This window comes from Pinus tabuliformis, chromosome 1_1, assembly GCF_031772625.1.
Source record: "Pinus tabuliformis cultivar Carrire ecotype Pingquan chromosome 1_1, CPIR1, whole genome shotgun sequence".
NCBI classification, from domain to species: Eukaryota; Viridiplantae; Streptophyta; class Pinopsida; order Pinales; family Pinaceae; genus Pinus; species Pinus tabuliformis.
This window is the reverse complement of record NC_142297.1, coordinates 973,562,802-973,584,985: the sequence shown is the minus strand read 5'-3', so window position 1 is coordinate 973,584,985 and position 22,184 is coordinate 973,562,802.

The window sequence follows — 22,184 nt, the reverse complement described above, 5'->3', positions numbered from 1 at the left end:
CATTGATTGATTTTGGATGTACATAGTCTTTCATGGCGATGATTATGCTTATAGTGTATTATTGAGGTGATTCTCATATTAATGATGTTTCATGATATGATGATATAAGGATAATGATGCACATATTTATTTAGTTGTTACGATAATGGTGTTGTATGGTCAGGATGAATATGATATGCATAGGGATCATGATGTTATATGATGTACATTGACATGTGGTTAATTTATTATGTGATCTCATGATATATCTTTAATGCAAATATGTGATGTTATAACTAATGCATGGTTGCATGTTGAGATGTGGCGATTGACAGGAAATCCACAAATGGGTTGAGAGGGCCAATTTATTTGATGATCTTGTAGGAGCCCGTACTTACAAGGGAGAATATGAAACACTATATGGGTTGGGGACATACTCAATCAACACTACATATGCCAGTGGTTCCTTTATCTTGTATAGCTCTTAATGGATAGCTCTTAAGGGGCGATGGGACCATCTTGAGGAGGCCAAGTGCATGATATTGTAGACTAGGTGCCTCGTATTGGATTGGAATGCCGAAGTTTGGTGGGGGTGTAAGGACTTTGATGCCTGGGGTTGTGCGCCTTAGTAGTTGTGGAGGGAGTGGGCAACCCTTGCGAGATGCCCGGAGTCATTGAGTACCGTACTAGATGCCTACCTTGGGGTAGATGAGGTCTGAGTCAAGAGTGAGCCTTGGAGCCAGCCTTGGACTAGGATATAGATTGATGAGACTTATATCTGGTTTCGAAAGTGGGAAAAAGGACATAGATTCTATGAGATTTCCCGAGTGTTGTGAAAGCTTTCGATGCCTGCTGGTTATACTAGTTCAGCGGAGGGTGTAGAGCAAACATGAAGTAATAAATAACTAAATAAATAAAATGTTAAATGATTCAATTTAACTTCGGGACAAAGTTCCTTAAAGAGGGGGAGGATGTAATGTCCTCTAATAATAATAATAAATAAATAAATAATATAATTTTATTTTATTTTATTTATAAGGAAATAAGTAATAAACAATAAAGAAAAGATAATAATAGTAAATAGATAATAAATAATAAAGAAATATAATAATAAAAAATAAATAAAATAGTAAACAACAATACTAGAGTTCTAAAAAAGTAGATATAAAAGTAAAATAAAATAAGAAATAGTTAACTAAAAGAACTATAAAAATAAGTAAAGTTATCAAAAAGTAAAAATGAATAAAACAAGAAAGAAATAAATTAAAGGAAAATTTAACTTAAGTAAATCTTAAAATAAAAAAATAAAAGTTGCATGTTGACACATGGAATGTGCGCATGCGGTTCCCCTTCCAATGTTTACTCTATTTAATAGACAGCGAGGAAGATGAGAGATTATTACATCATCCATTTTCTTGGGAGAAAAGTGTTGTGAGACAAAGGATTTCCTGGTAGTAGTATGCTGATAGAGGGCTCGGGGGTGGTCAGTTGTAGCAAGATTTTGTGCAACTGAGTCTACGATTGGGTGGAAAGTCGTCTCCAAAACTTTCTTGTGGTTAGCAAGATTCAAATAGCATTCAACCGCGAAATTATAAGTAAGGTATATCATCATTGCAGGTAAGTTGCCTTTGCTCCTAATTCTCAAAAATTCTATGCTAATTAGTTGAATAGAGGTGTGTTGATTGTAAATCACATAATTGATCTAATTAGTTTCATGTTTTAATTTTGGGGTTGTTACAACGAAATGGGAGCCATTACCTCAAAACAGGTACTTGAGCCCAAAAACCCCAAAAAAACATGAAAAAACAAATAAAAAATGAAAATTATTTATTTCAGAATGATGCTTTTTTTAGGGTAAATTTTCAACATTTTTTTTTTTAAATGGAAGTAAAAACCATTTTTTTTTTTGAAAAATGAATGAAATCGCCCTTAAAAAAATTGTTTATTCCAGAACGATGTTTTTATTTTAGGGTAAATTTTAAACTTTTTTTTAAGTAGAAGTAATTTTTTTTTTTTGAAAAATGGATGAAAAAAACACCCTTAAAAAATTGTTTATTTTGGAATAACAAAAAAAAATCAGGTTACAATTTTGACATTTTTTATCAATGGAGTTAAAGAGAAAATATCTGGACTTTGAAAAACTGTAAAATTCCAGCGATTCTTTGACATGATGTTAAAGATAAAATATAAGGTCTCGAATCCTGATAATTCCAACTATTTCCATCCATGTTGTTAAAGATTAAATATCTTGACTCTAAAAAACCTTGAAATTGTAATTGTTTTCGACCATAGCATTAAATATAAAATGTCATGGCTTAGAAAAACATTAAAATCTTGACAATTTTTCAACCATGCAATTAAAACCAAAGATGATGATTACAAAAACATCTCAAGTTTTCAAAATATTTCAAACATGACATTATGAAATTCTTTTATGACAGAAAACATTTAAAATGAACACTCAAGAGTAATTTATTTTTTAGCTGCAAAATATATAGTGATTTCAAAATCTTAACCTAAGACAAGTCGATACATTGCATTTTTTTTTAATAAATCAACCATCAAATTGACACGCAATGTAGGTGAACTCGACCCATTGTAATGAAAATTTAAAGACCAACCATGAAATTGATACATTGTGAGGGTAGACTCCATTTATTATAATGAAAATTTTAAAATCAACTATCAAATTGTCCATAATGGGATCAGGTTGTTAAACAAGTATTGACACAGACCCTGTAAAAATGAAGATAAAGACCAAAGAAAAAAATTAAATTTATAAAGAAATAAAAATGAAAAATACAAAAGAAAACAAAAATTCAGATATTGAAAAAAATTAAAAACAAAAAAAAAATAGCAAAAAAAAATAAAAAGAAAGAAAATTTTAAATATTGAAAAAAAAATAAAAACAATAAAAAAACACAAAAAATAATGCAAAAGAAAAAACAAAATTAAAATATTATAAAAAATTAATAACAGTTAAAAAAACACAAAAAATAATAAAAAACACCAAAAATTCAAATATATATATATATAAAACAAGAAAAAAAACATTAAAAAAAAAACTTAAAAACAAGACAAAAAACCCCAAAAAAATGTTGAAAAAATCATAAAATTAACTTATTAATATAAAAAATTAGACAAAAAAAATTATCAGTTCAAAAAAAAACATAATTTAACCAAAAAATTTAAATTAACAACATAAAAATAAAATCATTTTTTTTAAAATAACATATTTTTTTTTAAACTACAAAACATTTCTTTTAAATAAAAATAAAATACATAACTAAAAAATTAAATTGAATTAAAGAAAAAAAAATTACATAACTAAAAAAATTAAATTAAATTAAATTAAATTAAAAAAAAAAAAAAAAAAAAAAAAAAACAAAACAAAACAATTAAAAAAATATAAATAAAAAACATTAAAATTTAATTAAAAAACAATTAAAACTAAATTAAAAATTAAATTTGATTAAAAAACTATTAAAACTAAATTAAAAATTTCAAAAAAAAGAATTAAAAATAACAAGTAGTTTAAAAAAAATAAAAAAATTTCGCCACCCCTGGACAGGGTTGGCCGCGGGCACAGGCGGGGAGGCGGTTTGCACGTAGCTGCCTTCCCGCCCGTGCCCTCAGTGGACCATGCTTGGGGTGGCTGGCTGATTTTGGGAATCGGCCAAGCACCCCCGGGCAGTGTTGATCGAGGGCGCGGTCGGGCAGGCAGGCTACACACGGCTGCCTCCCCACGCGCGCCCATTGCCAATCCCGCCCGGGGGTGGTGGAATTTTTTTTTATTAATTGATTTTTTTACATTTTTTTAATTTATTTTTTTAACTTTTTTAATTTTTAATTTTAAATATTTTTTTAAATATTTTTTTATTTTTTTAGTTTTGATTTGTTTTTTGTTTTCTAATTTAAATATTTTTATTTTTATTTATTTTATCTTTAATTTTTTTTTAATTTTTAATTTTTCAAATTTTTAATTTTTAATTTTTAAGTTTTATTCTTTGTTTTAATTTTTTTAATTTTAATTTTATAATTGTTATGATTTTTTTTAGTTTTTTAATTTAATTTTTTTAATATATTTTTTTTTCAAAATTTTTATGTTGTTTTTATAATTTTGTTGAGAATTTTTTAATTATTATTATGTGGTTGTATTTTATTTTTTATGGATGTATTTAGTTTTAGTAATAGTCATTTTTTATTTAAATTTTATGCTTATATATATATTTTAATATTTTTATTTATATTTTTGTTTTTTGTTTGATTTTTTTTTATTTTTTATTTACAATTGAATTTTGTTTTATTTTTACATTTCTATGGGTGTTTTTTTAGTTTTTATATATATATTTTTTATTATTTGAGATTTTTTTTTTTTTAACGAACATGAAAATTACAAACCTTAAAAAAAAATATCCACACTTAAAACATTACAAAATTTAAAGTACAAAAAATAAGCCCTCTAAACAAAAATTGTTGACGCTGCATCAACCATTTTCAAAATCAGGATGAAAATCACTAACATTTAAAAAAGGTGTTTATACTTGCTACATAAAAAATTTAAAGTGTCAAAATCAATCCTCTTAAAAAAAGGGGTTGATGGTGCATCAACACTTTTTAAAATTAGTATGAAAATCACTAATATCCAAAAAAAAAATGTTCATACTTGATACATAAGAAAATTTAAAGTGCTAAAAATATGCTAAAAAAAAAGTTTATTCTAGCATCACCATTTTTCAAAACCGGGTGATTTTTCGCTACCTCAAAGAAACAGATACCAATTCACTTTCTCATTTGATTAGTAAGTATGTTAATTCTAAAATATGCTTAAAACTTAAAGGATAAGAGTATCATCAAGAGTCGACTTACCATGGTCATAGGGAAGTAGCAAGCTGACATTACCAACACTGCATATGAAAACAGGGTAATGGATTGAGATAATGTTAATCAAAAGACAAGGGGTTTCATCACAACCAACTTGTTCAGTTAAAGTTAAAACCAGTGAATGGCATTGTCAATTTTGACCATTAAACCAAGACAATGACCTTTAAGAAGAAAATGAAAATTTTAAGAAAAATGAATTGTTTAGAAAAGAATGAAAAAGAAAGTAAGTATATGAATCTGAATTTATTTTTAAAAATTGCACTCTTCCCTAATGGGATACTAAATCATTGTTGGTTAAAAGGTAACCCTATCAAGGCTATGGACGCCTACTAGCAGCAAAAGCTCTATCTATGACAACTGAGTACATCTAAAAGCCTATTTGCGAGAGCCCCTTGTTTTTATCTTTAAAACCAAGTAATGACTGATGTAGACAAAGCAATTTTCATATTGAAGAGGATAATGTAATGGATGATAATTAGGTAGATTTTGCTGTTTTTATTCAGAGAAATGTTACTTATCTTATATTTCATGTATTTTTATTTTTTGAACTACCTTTATTTTGGAAGTTTTTAGAAATTTCAAAACACTGTTAGAGATAACTAGTTCTTCCAGTGAATCGTCAATTGTTGTACTATTCAACAACCCCCCATTTATTGGTATAATAGATAATATTCTATTAATAAATGGGGACCCATGATAAAATCCTTCAAAAAAAAATTTAACACTTAAACACTTTCTTTTAAGATTTTATAGAATAAAATGAGATATCAAGTCAAAACCCTTTGAAAGATAGCAAATCTTGCCTTTTTGCATACCCTTGGACCAAGTGTGTCAAAAGATTATTAACAAGCAAAATCCATGAATTGTGATCTAAAGGATCACTTTGCCTAACTTAAATATCATTGGGATTTTTATTTTAAAGCTAAAACCTATGGCATTTCCTAGTTAATAAAGCTCGAACCGCAATCGCACATCAACGCTCACAAAGGGCGCAAACGTACGAAGCATGTTGAGACGTGCGAAATGCAATATTGTGATAACAAAATTCATTCTTATCGCATCGCGCCAAAACACTTAAATAAAGGTCTAAAATCTTATGAACAGTCCAATGTTACAAAATGCGATAAAAAGCCCGAACCCGATAAAAGCCAATATCATAAAATGGTGATTAAGTCCGCCATGTAATGAAAAACGTTTTATAAGGTAAATAGCTTTAAACAACAAAGAACACACCACTTATCTTGCATCTCGCATCTTGCAGGAACCTAAGGAACTTTAAGAAAGCTCACAATCAAACATGCGATAATGTGATTTGCGGCATTGCATTGCAATCGCAAAATTGCCATTCTAGCAACTTAAGACCGCCACCTTAAAAGTTCTCCTTCCCATTTTGCGATGCGATAAACTAATAAGCAATAAAGGCAACGACAAGGGACCATTAGTGGCTATTTAACATAGGTTAATGAAATTTATGTTAAAATGCGGTTCGATGTGATACGATATCTTTTCATTTGCATTTGATTAAAACTCATTTCTTGTCACCTTTTCAAGGTTATCTGTATTATTCATTCTCATTCTCATTCTTTCTTGTGTTTATTCGATAACTTCTGCTTTGCTCCATTTCAGGAAAATCCATAGGGAGCATTGTTAGAAGAAATGGAAAAAAAGGGAAAGGAAATTGCGTCTAATAATTCAGAAATGATCTCTCTTTTCTCTAAGACTACGTGTAGTAGAGACGAACGAACGTCAACATGGGAGGCGTTGTATGTCTTGTTAGAAGAGGAGCACCCCATACCACTGGAAACAAAGGCCACTGTAGATTCTCAGGAGTCATTTGATGCCTCTTGTTTCGAGACGACATGCTTTTTCATGCATCGTATAGCCACAAGACCAAAGATAATCCCGTATACGAACATGGTCAAATGGGTAATTGAAGAAGCAGACATTGTAGACCGAAAATTCAGGAATCACAGGCAAGAGGTCATGGAATCTTTTTCAATAAACAGCGTATGACTCATGTACCAGTTACCAGAGCTGCAGAAGCTCTACAATAAACAGTCCCTTGAGCAATTTTCCAAGGAAAATGAATACCCAACAGACGTCATGCAAACTTGGACAACAAACAAAGGCAAACTCAAATGGGATAAATGGGTATGTACTCTATGACATCCATTTCTCCCCCTCCTAGTTTCGCAACAACCATGCTATGTAGATTGTTCGGTAAACCCGATAGTACCAAGTTGTCCCCGGAATGGCTCCCATTAATAAATACAGTAGTGGAGGCAGATAGTGCAGGAAAATGAGGAGATGATCAAACAGCTAAGTAGGCTGAATTGGGAATCATACTGGCAGTTTTTAGTGAAACCATACAGTTAGTGGATGAATTTGAGGTGCTTAACGACCCTCAACACAAAATATGGTGCCAGCACTAACCGATGCTATATTTATCGCACACTTAAAATCTGCAATTAGACAACCGATTCAGCTCAAGCGTATAACAGATATTTGCGATCTTAAAGATCAAGTGCAAAGGAGTTAGTCATTTAACTTATTTTTATTTTCGCATAATGTGAGGAAGCTTGTTTAAACCTCCTCAACTATTTTTTGTAATAATTTATTTTAAGAACTATAATTTAGTATTTATAATTCTTTTTTCGACGCCGACCCTGGTAGATGGACCAACATTAACCTTTAATTGTTTATAATTCAAGAGCAGCTGAAGATAATATTTTCTTATTGTATGAGAAGGTTGACTTTTAATTGTTTATAATTCAAGGGCCGTGTTTGCGCTGAAAATAATATATTCTTATAGTATGGGAACGTTGACTTTTAATTGTTTATAATTCACGGGCTGCGATTGAGCTGAAGATGATATTTTCTTATTGTAGGGAACGTTGACTTTTAATTGTTTATAAATCAAGGGTCGCCATTGAGCTGAAGATAATATTTTCTTATAGTATGGCAACGTTGACTTTAATTGTTTATGAATCAAGGGCCGCTATTGAGCTGAAGATAATATTTTATGGGAAATTCGTGAGAATGCACACGTGCCAGTTTTTCTTGTCCTATACGAAATTATACAATTTTCTTTTGAATTATTATTATAGGGGGAAAATTATTTAATTTTTTTAATCGTCATAGTATTATAGAAAAATAATAATAAAAAGACAAACATAAAAGTAATAACTAATATAGCATATTAGGAAAGTTTACTTATCTTTCAATTAAAAAAATATAAAATAATTTTAATTTTAAATTTGATAAACATTTTTTATCTTAATTTTACATTTTATTTTATTATAATAAAAAAGAAAAATGAATTAATTATGATATAAATATAATTATAATTATTTTAGATTTATTTTAATTATTAATTTCATTAAAAATATTTTCTTATTAAAACTAAACCATGTACGTTACATTGTTTATAAGTGCATGAGACATTACTTTTAACATGTAATAATATATATTACATATTTTAATTCATTTGAATTTTGGACGAGTCTTTTAATTCATTTGAATTTTTGTAGTAGTTTTTGGAATAATGGAAAATTTGTTAATATTGATTAGTATAAAAATATTAGAGAAGTATATTATATATTAGCTTTAGCAATTAATGTTTTATATTGAAAAATTTATTGACATTTAATAGATATTTTATATTATTTATCCGGTTTTTAACTTTTATTGAATATTTTAGATTATTTAAATAATGATGTATTGTATTATATTTTTATTTGAGTTTATGATTTTTGTAATAGAAAGATGGTTAAAAATGAAAATTACTTAAACTTAAAATATGTTATATTATATATATATATATCCACTTTTAAGATCACAGCCAAGCCAGACACCAAATTTGTGTATGAGACCCCCTTGTTTGTGGGACAAGGGACCCACCTCCGCGCAGTGATTTGACTGCTAAGTCTACGAAGGCATACATACTCTACCCCCCTCTAGTTTTGAATCTGTGACCCCTTGGGAGGAAACACATGCTCTTAACCATTAGGCCCACTCAAATTGTATCACAATTTTAAATCATTTATTACCATCATATTTTTTTTCATTTTTTAACATACCTGTAAAAAAAATTGTTGATTCAAGAATATTTTGTTTAAATTTTTTTGACAAAGAAAAAAAAAACAAAAAAAAACAAATAATTCTCACTTTTCTTAAGGACCTATAAAGAAATTTTGATTTCAATGTGTTATAACTGACAAAATTTCAATGCTAAATGTCTGCAAATGAGCATATGAACCCTTTTAGCAGTTTCGCAGCGCAAAATGTTTAGGTGGTTTCGTAGCGCATAATTCATAATTTGCATTGGCTGCGCTACGAATTTGGGAATTTGTCCGAAACCATAGTTCACCCATATCACTTTTGTCTCCTATGGGTTTTGTGGGAATATCTGACTCATGTCACAGTAAGTTTCGGAAGACTCTGATTCGACTAGGGCCATTCTATGTTAAGCTTGGTCAGGCTCTTAGCACTCGGCCAGATATATTGCCTAGTGCTTATTGTCAAGAACTTGCAAAATTACAGGACAAAATACCACCATTTCCTAGTAAAATGGCAATTCAGTCTATTGAGTCCCAGCTTGGTGCACCAATCTCAAAGCTTTTTGCTAATATCAGTCCAGAGCCTATTGCTGCAGCATCGTTGGGACAGGTTTATAAAGCTCAGCTTCATTCTGGAGAGCTTGTTGCTGTGAAAATACAGAGGCCTGGCATGCCATTGGCATTGGCCCTTGATGCACATCTTATTCATATCACTGGGGGTCAACTGAAGCGTTTTGCAACAGCTCGTGGTGATTTGTTGGCTGCAGTAAATGAAATGGTTAGGCACATGTTTGAGGAGATTGATTATATCCTAGAGGCAGAGAATGCTGAGCGTTTTTCTGCCCTGTATGGTTTTGATGCAGGTTACGAGAGTTACTTACACTATCATGGTCTTGGACAAAATGATGATAGAAGAAGAAGTAACACGAGTTACAGTCATTACAAAAAGAGAAAAAGTGGGGTGAAGGTGCCAAAAATATATTGGGAATTTACCCGCAAGGCTGTACTCACAATGGAGTGGATAGATGGTATTAAACTTACAGATAATGAAGGAATGGAGGAAGCCAATTCGGATATTCAACAACTTGTTGATCAGGGGGTTCACTGCTCGTTGAGACAGTTACTTGAGGAGGGTTTCTTCCATGCTGATCCACACCCTGGCAATCTTGTGGCTATTAGAGAAGGGTCCCTTGCATACCTCGACTTTGGTATGATGGGAAATATCCCACGACATTATCGAGTAGGCCTCATTCAAACGCTTGTGCACTTTGTTAATCGTGACTCTTTTGGTTTGGCAAATGACTTTCTTTCACTTGGTTTTCTTCCGGAGGGAACGGAGCTAAAGACTATTGCTGATGCTTTGCAAGCATCTTTTCATGAAGAATTAAAGAAAAACCAAACTTGGATTTCCAGGGTATTATGAACCAGTTATCTTATGTCATGTATGAGCACAATTTTTCTTTGCCTCCTGACTATGCATTAGTGATAAGAGCTCTGGGATCTCTAGAAGGAACGACAAAGACATTGGATCCTGAATTTAAGGTGGTTGAAAGTGCATATCCTTTCATTATAGGAAGATTACTTGCTGATCCAGATCCTGATATGAGAAAAATATTGAGGGAGCTTCTTATCCGCAACAATGGATCAATTCGGTGGCATCGTCTTGAACGCCTTGTAATGGCGATTGCTGAGCAGACTTCGGTCACAGATAAAGATGCTTAAGGAAACTGGTCGCAGAATGATGTGGACTCTACTGCAGTAAAGGGATGGACTTTATCTTTTGATATGCGGGCTGTTGCTGCATCAACAGTAGATTTGTTTGATTTTATTTTCTCAGGGAGAGGTGAAAGAGTCCGAATTCGATTAGTTCAAGATATTGTTAAAGCACTAGATGTTTTTCTTCAGAAAGAATTTTTTTTGTTATCTTTGTCCGGAGAGAGGTGAAACCAATGAAAATAGAAACTTCTCTAAAGAGAAACAAAATTTTAACAATGAAAATGGACCACAAGAACAATGGGTTCATGATGATTGGGATGAGACGAGACATGCATCCCAGAACCAATCCGATATGTTCGAAGGACAATCGAAGTCCAAATTTTCATCAAGAAGGGGAAACGATGATTCTCATTTTAAAGCTCATCATTATAGGGAGAACACGAGTTCAGAAAGCTCCAAGTATTGTGACAGAGATTGGTGCAGTACATGAAGAATATCCATGCACCTGTACTAAGCATACCAGCAGTGAAAGTTACAGTCCTATTGGTGTTCAGGAGTTTTGCAATCAAGTGGCAGAGCAGTTAAAATCTCAAGGGAAATTGAAATTGTTTAAAACAGTTTCGCAGTTTCGTAGCGCGCTACGAAATTGGGAAACTGCTGTAGGTGTTGTTTTTTAAAAAAAAAACGCAGGCAAACAGTTTGAAGGAAGAATCAGAAGTTTGTAAAGGGAACACCTCAGTGACTTGAAAGGGATCAAAGGAAGCTGCTACAACCATTCAACATATGCCAGGTGTACCTTTAACAAAAGGTGAAATCTTTTAACCTAAGTTTAAGATTTTTGGTTATAAAGCCACTTTATTCTCGGTGATTAGGGTTTGGAGAAGAGCTGCATACGAAAAGTTTTGGTTGGCACACCTGTCTACCAAGGAAGCCTCCAGCATATCAGGAGCATGGTGTTACCCTATTCTCTTGGGTTATTAAAGAATTAAAGTATCCACTGCTGCATACTCGGTGATGGGGGACCAGAACCAAAAATTTAGGGATATTTTCAGCCAATACAGAACAGATCAAAGCCTTCGATATTCAAAGCCAGCTTGTTCAGTGTATTCTCCTCCAAGATATCTCAACCAAAACAGAAAGAAGACATGTGTCAAAGAGTCAGGAAGGAAGCATGATACGAGGAGGACAGATTTTGAGTTTTGAATAAATTAGGACTCTTTGTAGTTACAGTTCAGCAATTATGTAATTAATGAATTAGTTACACAGTAGATAGGGATAGTTAATAGCAGCCTTCGATGCTCCCCTCATGCTGGAGGAGGAAGCTCGAGGTGGTTAAGCATGTATTCCTATATATGGATCAGACTTGGATGTAATTGGGGTTGGATGTTTTGATAAAGACAAGACTATTTTGGTTTATGTATAGCAAATTTCAGTAATACAAATGTCTGTTGTTTCTTCTCAGGATTCACAATGGATCTAATGGTTCAAATGTATGATGGTTTATTCTCTTTAGTGTTCTTTTATAGTTTTGTTACTGCATAATCACTCAGAACTCATGTGTCATGCTCTGACTTCCTGTATGCCTTGGCAAACTGTGTTTTATGTAAGTTATATTTGAACATTAGATGTAAAGTGCCCTGATTTCTATGAAAGGATAGTGTTTCTTGTTTGCTGAGATGTGTGAGACTCCATAAGCCCAATGGGAATCACTTTAATATTTGTCCAGCCAGCTTATTTTTCATGTGTCTTTTAAGAGTTAGCCATCCTTCCTTGTCATTAGTCAATATTCATAGTCTGTGAGAGAGCCCTCTCTGACTAAGGAGGCTAAGCCTTAGTCTAAAGCCTGGTTTGAAACAGTTACACAGAGTCTTGCTGATTGGCAGCCTTCAGTACCTGATTTTGTGATAACATTTTGGTGCGTCTGCCGGGAGCCTGAAGATTATTCTTTCCCGAAATTATGAAGCTGAACTTCTGAAGGTAGCAGGAGCTCAGAAGGTTTTTGAGGCTGCAAAACTACCTTGGCGACTCCATTGTTGAATAATTCAAAATTCATACATTCATGGTGATTCCACTGGAGTTATGAAGGACCCAGAAGCTACCATTCTTAGTTCAAGGTATGCATGCATAGATTTTTCAGGAATTCATGGTTTCCCAAATCATTTTCCCAAGGATGCATATTTTCTAACGAATGGTCCCAAATTTAATGGAGAGGATTTGAGTTTAACTCTGAAGCATATCTCAGATTTCTGTCATTTTGCTGAGCTTCTTAGAGTTAAACATGAGGATGTTTGCATTATGTTATTCTATGATTCACTTCAAGAGAAATGCAAACAATGGATTGAAAGTTTTCCTATCAAATCCGTTAAGTCATTTCAAGACTTATGGCTTATGTTTTTGGAGGAATGGATAGATAGGTCAGAGGTGGTGGCAAACTCTCCTTCAGTTGAGGGTTTCAAACAATGGAATGATGATCATATTAATGAAGAAATAGGTGAAAATTTTTCTTTGTCCTTGTCCTCGTATCTAAAGTCATTTGACTGTAAAGCAGAGGATAAGATGAGATTTTTTGATGAAGTTGCTGAGGACATTGAGAAAGAAATTGAAGGTTTAGAAGGTCAAATTCAGGCATACAGTTTTCATAATCATGATCATTATTTTCAGAAGTTTTCTATGGCAGAACGCAAGGAGACAATGCTGGTTCCTTTCTCTTTCACGATTGAGGAACTGAACACTGTTGTTGAAGATCAGTTTGCACAACCAGAAAGTTACAAGAAAAATCAAGCTGATCATGTATTCTGGGATCCTATAGCTGATTACATGGAAGAGTTTTACACTCCAGTATTTCAGTTTTCCTATAAAGATCAGAGACAATTCCAGTGGCAGCGGTCATCACACTATCATATTGGCTCTGAACTCCGATGCAGTCAAAGAAGTCAAATATCAGATAAAACAGAGGATTGGCTACATTGGAAATTTCATATTGATTGAGCAGAAAGAAGTTGAAATTGTTAGGGTAGGTAGGTAGGTAAATGCAAATAAGCTCAAGGTCAACTGAGCATTTTTCAGTAGATGTAGCTTTCTTTCTCCTACAGTGATCATCCAGCTAAAGCCCGAGGTGAAGGCCCAAGAAGCTTGAAGAAGATGTTGGTCAAATAAATTTTTGTTCATCAAAAGAGGATAAGGCACTGGAACTGCAGGTTCTTAGTGTACCACAAGGGCACACTATCCCAAGTGGAGCCACTGTTATCACTGACAAAATTTCAATGCTAAATGTCTGCAAATGAGCATATGAACCCTTTTAGCAGTTTCGCAGCGCAAAATGTTTAGGTGGTTTCGTAGCGCATAATTCATAATTTGCACTGGCTGCGCTACGAAATTGGGAATTTGTCCGAAACCATAGTTCACCCATATCACTTTTGTCTCCTATGGGTTTTGTGGGAATATCTGACTCATGTCACAGTAAGTTTCGGAAGACTCTGATTCGACTAGGGCCATTCTATGTTAAGCTTGGTCAGGCTCTTAGCACTCGGCCAGATATATTGCCTAGTGCTTATTGTCAAGAACTTGCAAAATTACAGGACAAAATACCACCATTTCCTAGTAAAATGGCAATTCAGTCTATTGAGTCCCAGCTTGGTGCACCAATCTCAAAGCTTTTTGCTAATATCAGTCCAGAGCCTATTGCTGCAGCATCGTTGGGACAGGTTTATAAAGCTCAGCTTCATTCTGGAGAGCTTGTTGCTGTGAAAATACAGAGGCCTGGCATGCCATTGGCATTGGCCCTTGATGCACATCTTATTCATATCACTGGGGGTCAACTGAAGCGTTTTGCAACAGCTCGTGGTGATTTGTTGGCTGCAGTAAATGAAATGGTTAGGCACATGTTTGAGGAGATTGATTATATCCTAGAGGCAGAGAATGCTGAGCGTTTTTCTGCCCTGTATGGTTTTGATGCAGGTTACGAGAGTTACTTACACTATCATGGTCTTGGACAAAATGATGATAGAAGAAGAAGTAACACGAGTTACAGTCATTACAAAAAGAGAAAAAGTGGGGTGAAGGTGCCAAAAATATATTGGGAATTTACCCGCAAGGCTGTACTCACAATGGAGTGGATAGATGGTATTAAACTTACAGATAATGAAGGAATGGAGGAAGCCGATTTGAATATTCAACAACTTGTTGATCAGGGGGTTCACTGCTCGTTGAGACAGTTACTTGAGGAGGGTTTCTTCCATGCTGATCCACACCCTGGCAATCTTGTGGCTATTAGAGAAGGGTCCTTTGCATACCTCGACTTTGGTATGATGGGAAATATCCCACGACATTATCGAGTAGGCCTCATTCAAACGCTTGTGCACTTTGTTAATCGTGACTCTTTTGGTTTGGCAAATGACTTTCTTTCACTTGGTTTTCTTCCGGAGGGAACGGAGCTAAAGACTATTGCTAATGCTTTGCAAGCATCTTTTCGTGAAGAATTAAAAAAAAACCAAACTTGGATTTCCAGGGTATTATGAACTAGTTATCTTATGTCATGTATGAGCACAATTTTTCTTTGCCTCCTGACTATGCATTAGTGATAAGAGCTCTAGGATCTCTAGAAGGAACGGCAAAGACATTGGATCCTGAATTTAAGGTGGTTGAAAGTGCATATCCTTTCATTATAGGAAGATTACTTGCTGATCCAGATCCTGATATGAGAAAAATATTGAGGGAGCTTCTTATCCGCAACAATGGATCAATTCGGTGGCATCGTCTTGAACGCCTTGTAATGGCGATTGCTAAGCAGACTTCGGCCACAGATAAAGATGCTCAAGGAAACTGGTCGCAGAATGATGTGGACTCTACTGCAGTAAAGGGATGGACTTTATCTTTTGATATGCGGGCTGTTGCTGCATCAACAGTAGATTTGTTTGATTTTATTTTCTCTGGGAGAGGTGAAAGAGTCCGAATTCGATTAGTTCAAGATATTGTTAAAGCACTAGATGTTTTTCTTCAGAAAGAATTTTTTTTGTTATCTTTGTCCGGAGAGAGGTGAAACCAATAAAAATAGAAACTTCTCTAAAGAGAGACAAAATTTTAACAATGAAAATGGACCACAAGAACAATGGGTTCATGATGATTGGGATGAGACGAGACATGCATCCCAGAACCAATCTGATATGTTCGAAGGACAATCGAAGTCCAAATTTTCATCAAGAAGGGGAAACGATGATTCTCATTTTAAAGCTCATCATTATAGGGAGAACACGAGTTCAGAAAGCTCCAAGTATTGTGACAGAGATTGGTGCAGTACATGAAGAATATCCATGCACCTGTACTAAGCATACCAGCAGTGAAAGTTACAGTCCTATTGGTGTTCAGGAGTTTTGCAATCAAGTGGCAGAGCAGTTAAAATCTCAGGGGAAATTGAAATTGTTTAAAACAGTTTCGCAGTTTCGTAGCGCGCTACGAAATTGCGAAACTGCTGTAGGTGTTGTTTTAAAAAAAAAAAACGCAGGCAAACAGTTTGAAGGAAGAATTAGAAGTTTGTAAAGGGAACACCTCAGTGACTTGAAAGGGATCAAAGGAAGCTTCTACAGCCATTCAACATATGCCAGGTGTACCTTTAACAAAAGGTGAAATCTTTTAACCTAAGTTTAAGATTTTTGGTTATAAAGCCACTTTATTCTCGGTGATTAGGGTTTGGAGAAGAGCTGCATACGAAAAGTTTTGGTTGGCACACCTGTCTACCAAGGAAGCCTCCAGCATATCAGGAGCATGGTGTTACCCTATTATCTTGGGTTATTAAAGAATTAAAGTATCCACTGCTGCATACTCGGTGATGGGGGACCAGAACCGAAAATTTAGGGATATTTTCAGCCAATACAGAACAGATCAAAGCCTTCGATATTCAAAGCCAGCTTGTTCAGTGTATTCTCCTCCAAGATATCTCGACCAAAACAGAAAGAAGACATGTGTCAAAGAGTCAGGAAGGAAGCATGATACGAGGAGGACAAATTTTGAGTTTTGAATAAATTAGGACTCTTTGTAGTTACAGTTCAGCAATTATGTAATTAATGAATTAGTTACACAGTAGATAGGGATAGTTAATAGCAGCCTTCGATGCTCCCCTCATGCTGGAGGAGGAAGCTCGAGGTGGTTAAGCATGTATTCCTATATATGGATCAGACTTGGATGTAATTGGGGTTGGATGTTTTGATAAAAGACAAGACTATTTTGGTTTATGTATAGCAGATTTCAGTAATACAAATGTCTGTTGTTTCTTCTGAGGATTCACAATGGATCTAATGGTTCAAATGTATGATGGTTTATTCTCTTTAGTGTTCTTTTACAGTTTTGTTACTGCATAATCACTCAGAACTCATGTGTCATGCTCTGACTTCCTGTATGCCTTGGCAAACTGTGTTTTATGTAAGTTATGTTTGAACATTAGATGTAAAGTTCCCTGATTTCTATGAAAGGACAGTGTTTCTTGTTTGCTAAGATGTGTGAGACTCCATAAGCCCAATGGGAATCACTTTGATATTTGTCCAGCCAGCTTATTTTTCATGTGTTTTAAGAGTTAGCCATCTTTCCTTGTTATTGGTCAATATTCATAGTCTGTGAGAGAGCCCTCTCTGACTAAGGAGGCTAAGCCTTAGTCTAAAGCCTGGTTTGAAATAGTTACACAGAATCTTGCTGATTGGCAGCCTTCAGTACCTGATTTTGTGATAACACAATGGACATTAGCCACCATCATAATAATGATGAAATTTAATCATTTTGTTTTCTTCATTATACATTTCCTGTAATCTAATTACTTCAAAACATTTTACTATTCTTATTGTTCATATAAGTTAAGGAGGAATTCATAGTGGATAGTATAATTGTAAAGCTCAAATCAATGCATTCTTTATATGAAAAAGATGCAATAATTTTCCCATTTAATGGGCATTGGCCTCCTACTTCAACTTTATAACAATGGAATAATTCATTTTGGATAAATAAATGACATATCTCTCTTTATTTTAAATGTTTCTTTCTTTTTATTATTCAATTATTTTATCACATCAATTATTAGACAATTTTTAAGAGAGGTCCCTAGATTTGGAGAAATACTAGGTTTCTTATAACTTTTTAGATTCCATATTTGATCCTAGCTCTATGTGAATCTCTCTCTCTAGGGCCCATAGTTCAAGTGGTTGGAAAAATTGTTTGTTCTCCTTCTCACCCATGATTAATTCTCACAAATTACATGTTTTCATGTTGTGATAAGGCTCAAAGGGAAAATGCTCCCTTGAATAGAGATCTACTCCAATGTGCCTCAAATGCCTTGACCCTTGCTAAGTCACAAGTTATTGATATATTTGGATTGTAGTCTGTTGTATATAGTCTTGAGTTATGATAGTCACTCTAATGAGTTATAGATTCTCATGGTTTGAAAGAAAAAAAAAACTTATATCAATTAAGAAAGTGAGAATTGAGTTTCATATTCTTAATTTATCAGAGATTTTGATGGGATTAGTTAAATGTGCTCACATTTGTGTTGAAATAGATCTTATTTTAGGTCGTCCAAACAAAATACTTATAAAGTGGAAAGGTTTTAAATTATAAAAACAAATAATTCCATTATTAAATATACCATCTCTTAGAGTATCTAAAAATTACTTATCCCGCCCCTATGCTCATCTACACACCAAAAAAATCAATGATGATATAATAAATACCAAAAATCATAAATACCTCTAAAGGAATTTATTCCATCTTATATGCTAATATAAAACTTTACCCATATTTTTTTTTAATGAAAAACAAATATCTTGCTATTCAATTCAGAATAAAAGTTATTTACAAAGATACAGCTCACCAGAGCACACAACAAGGACAAAAAACAACTAAAATCTGTCTACACAACAAGCCCAAAAAAACAACCACAATATGTCTTTAGACCATCTGAGAAGGTTTGCAAACTATACTCTATTTTGAGACATGAAAGAAGCAATAACAACCCCAAAAGGGAGAATACAACAGTAGTGAACATCATAATTTAAAACAATACAAAAATAACCTTTGACTTGGTATAAATATGTCAGTGCCAATATGAAACCGAGTAACAAACAAGCAGTTTGATAAAAATGATAAAAATCTAGAACAACTGGTATAAACAAGCGTGAATCCTTATCCCATCAAGTCATTCTTCCAAATGAAAGGTCCCTAGTTGGAGCAAAAGACCTTTTTTGGACAACGAGTCTGCCTGAAGATTAAATTCCCTGTTAATGTGAAAGAAGGAAATGTTTTGAAAGCCATTGATTAGGTTCCTTGTTGAAGACTTCTAGTAAGCCAAATTCAACACCTACAAATCATACTTTCCAGAGAACCAGTTTATGATTATTTTTTAGTCACCTCCAACAGATATAATAGGAAGATTTATTTGGGTTTCTAAGTGCATGAGGCCCCAAACTGCCAACAACTCAACTTTTGTGTCAATACCCTGACCAAACCCCATGATTTCTTTATTGTATGTTCTATTTCTAATTTGATAATGTATCCACCTGCGCATTTCTCATTTTGGGTTGTTCCATAAAAAAAAGAAACTAGGTACTGAAAATTGAACTTTGGGAATTTCACTTTCCTCCTATGGACAACCTTTGCCTCAATAGGATACTATTACCAGAAATCTAACACTTTGGATAAGGCCTGACATATATTGGGATACTTTTTTTCAAAGATCAGTTTATTCCTTAGGCCCCATAACTTCCAGACAATAAAAATGGGAATAGAGAAAAGAGATCTCACGTGGTTTTGTCAGAACAAGATATGTACTCATTAAAAGAGTCATGTAGTTCTTAATTTTTCATTCCAGTGATTTGAAGAACCTCAGACCATAAGTATTTAGCTACTTCACACCTAATAAATAGATGGCCTATGCTTTCTCCTTCCATGTTGCAAAGAGTGCAAGTGTTGGGCCCATGAAACCCCTTTTTCTGCAAGTTATCCCAAGTTAAAATTTTATTCTTCAATACAAGCCATAAGAAAGTTTTGATCTTAGCTGGTAAGTTCCATTTCCAAATTAAAGCATGCCACCAAGAATCTTCCACTTGACATGAAGAAGTGGAAATTTCCATATAAACTAATTCTTTTGTCACCTTGCTAGTAGATTTGTCCAAGTTCAAAACATGCTTGTCCATTTCATCAGATAGAGAAACACCATTAAATGACATATTGGCGACAAAGAGATCCCATTCTGAATCCACATCACTATGGAGGGCTAGCTCAATATCTGAGAGCTAATTCCCTTTGGCGTAATCAAAAGGAAAGGCATTGAAGGCTTGTCCTAGAACAAATAAACCTTTGGAGTTGAGTGAGTTAATCAAAGGCTTGAATAAGAAAAAGTAGGGAAGACCATCACAGAAGTAATCCTTTTCCAACCAGATCTGGAAACCATTGCCAACTTTCCACATAAGCCACCTAAATATCCAAGGAAAAGAGGCCATTAGTCCTTTCCATACCATGGAAACAGAAGTATGAGTGACATAGTGCTTCACAACCATTTTGTGAATCCAATCAATCAAAGGCTTGTTTGTGAGGTATTTTCCTTTGATCACTAAGCTCCAAAGGCCATCGTTTATCAAGAATCCCCACAATTTTTTTGCAGCAAGGGCTTTCCTAAACCAAAAAATATTTTTGAGCCCCCAACCCCATAAGCTTTTAGGCCTAGAGAGCGTTTCCCAACCTACGAGATGAATTTATTCTTTCTCTGCCTTCCCTGGCCAGATAAAGTGGAACATACACTACCTCACTTTATTCAAGATGAAAGATGGAATCCTGACTAGAGTCATCCAAAAGACAAGAATGTTCTCAATGACTGGTTTAGCTAGCACTAATCGACCGCCAAGAGGCAACCACTTGAAAACCCAAGACCCAAAATTTTTCTCCTCCTTCTTTATCATCTAAAGCCAATCCTCTTTCTTATAATTATTGGGCTTGAGCCATAATTCAAGGTGCTTGAATACTATGTCTAGAGGCTCTATTCTACAAGGCCATATATTTTTTTATATTTTTTAGAATCGAGTCCTCAATTCTATCATGGAGAAAACTAGATTTATCAAGGCTCACCTCCATGCCAGTTTCCAAACAAAAGGTATCAATGATGTTTCTAAAAGAATTCCATTCAGCGCGAGAACCATCTCCCAGAATGAGCACACCATCAACAAATAACATATTTGAAATAATTAAATTAGCAATGACTTTGATACCTTTAATTCTTCCTTCTCTTTTTTCCCTAGTGATTAATCTACTGAGGCCTTCCATAACCAAGAGGAACAAAGGTGAAGATAAGGGGCATCCCTAACGGAGCCCTTTGGAATAGGAAAAGAATTGAGATGTAAATTCATTAATTAAGGTAGTATAGGAGGGGTTTGAGATACATGCCATTATCCAATTGGTTACATTTACCCCTAGGCCTATTTGAATCATCAACATTCTAAGAAAGTCTCAGTTAACCTTATCATAAGATTTAAATAGATCAAGTTTGAATATGAGGGATTTCGACTTCTTGTTCTGAATTGAATGGAAACATTCCTGGGCTAAACCCATGGCTTCATGAATCTGTCTTCCAGGCAAAAAACCAAAATTTTCCATGGATATTATAGAGTCCAATTTGACTTTGATATGGTTAGCTATTATTTTGGCGATGATTTTATCAGTTAGATTACACAGGGAAATGGGAAGAAATTGGTCAAAGGAGAGAGCTTTAAAGGCTTTGGGAATTAGGGAAAGAAAAGTAGCATTAGTGGAACTATTGATCCTATACTTGACTCTTTATTCCTCAACCACTTGAAGGAGTTCATTTCCCTACAAATCAAAAAAATGTATGAAGAATTCAATAGTCCAACCATTAGGCCCTAGACTTTTATCTTTGGCATACGAATTTAGGATACAACCTAATTCTTCCAAAGACACTTGTCTTCCAATAAAATTTTCCTCCTCCTTAGTAAAAGATATAGGGAAAAGCTTCATAATTTGAAGTTGCTCATTGTGGTTATTTACTGGTGATTGTTTATAAAGGTTTGAGAAATAGGAGACCGTGGCCCTTTTAAATCTTGATTACTTGAAATGATTGATCCATTTACATCTGTAAGATCCCAAATAGTATTGGAAGCTTTCCTGTAGGAGGCACATTTGTGAAAAAACTTGGAACTACCATCACCTTTCGCAATCCAGTTGATCTTGCTTTTGATTCTCAATGCTTCTTTATTTTTCTTTAAGATATGAAGTCTTCTTGATTGAAGGAAGCCCATATATTCCTTTATTTTTGTGGGAAATCGTTCAAATATAAATGAATGATTTAAGAAGTCAACCTCCTATTATATAACTCCTAAATCAACATTTATCTCTTTCTTTTTATTCTTCTCCCATCTGATTACAATTTCTAAAGGATATTTAACTTGATAGAGAACCGATCCATATCTAAAGAAGTAAAAGGAACCTCCAGATAAGTCCAATTTTTCCTTTTAATATTGGTAAAAGACTGGTCATCGAGCCAAGCATGGTTGAATTTAAAGG